Raw genomic sequence first — 1,155 nt, forward strand, 5'->3', positions numbered from 1 at the left:
AAAATTCACACACACACACACACACACACACACACTCATTTGAAACAACAACAACCACTAAAATTATATATTTTTCTTTTTCGTAATTTTCTGTCATTTTATCGTATTCTACATTCTGTAATTTGTATTAAAGGAAAAACAAAATCTTACCCTCTCTTCCCTCCTTCATTGTACTTTTCACAATGAAGTAAAAATCAAACACTGCAAGTGAATGTGTGAGAAAAAAAAAATTGAATTTTGAAAAGTGCATCTATAAAGCGGTATTTTCTGTCGTTTATTTAAACTTCCTCTGTTGATTCATCAAATACGATTACATGCAACAGATGGATTTTGAGATTTAAATTCGCTAATTTTCCGAGATTTTAATTCTTGTGCATGAGGGGGACCACCGAATTTAAAGTTCCCTGAGCACCCCATAGTTCTAATCCGACCCTGGCACTTACCGAAACACACTTAAAACCCGACATCGTAGATGCAGAAAAGTACATAGCAAAATATGGTGTATTGCGAAAACGACAAAAAAGACAGTTGTAATGGCGGAGTAGCAATGTACATCCGTGAAAATCTCACACTCCGAATCCTTTTGTCACGCTCAAACTCGGTTTGTGACACATTAATTGTACATATAAGACAACTCGATATAGTTATGTGTACTATTTATTACCCATCAGATGCTCCAAATCACACGAGCCTATTCGAAGACTGCCTTGCAAGAATAAGAGTCTTAACCAAGCTAGAACAACACAGAGTGCTTCTCATGAGAGACTTCAACTTGCCCAACGTAGGACGGCGTGAGGGCTTTCCCTCTCAGGAATGACGCGATGTGAGCAAAGTCAGGTGGAATCCCTGCTCAACCTCACCAGCAGGTTATACATGGAACAAGTAATACTCCAAATAAGCAGGGCAAACAATATACTGGATCTCTGCTGCACAAACAATATGGACATCATCCATAATGCGAAAGTGACACCGACGCTAGTCTCGGGTCACAAGATAATAGAGCTGACTGTGTATGGATCAAAGGAACCTACAGGCATGCAGCCTATGACAAGTACCCAAAATCTATCCATACTGGAAATCAATTGAGAAAGAGGTCATCAAACAGAATTGGCCCCAAAGCCTCTCTACACCTGACACCGACATGAGATTCAAAGA

Source organism: Octopus bimaculoides, chromosome 14 (assembly GCF_001194135.2).
Source record: "Octopus bimaculoides isolate UCB-OBI-ISO-001 chromosome 14, ASM119413v2, whole genome shotgun sequence".
NCBI classification, from domain to species: Eukaryota; Metazoa; Mollusca; class Cephalopoda; order Octopoda; family Octopodidae; genus Octopus; species Octopus bimaculoides.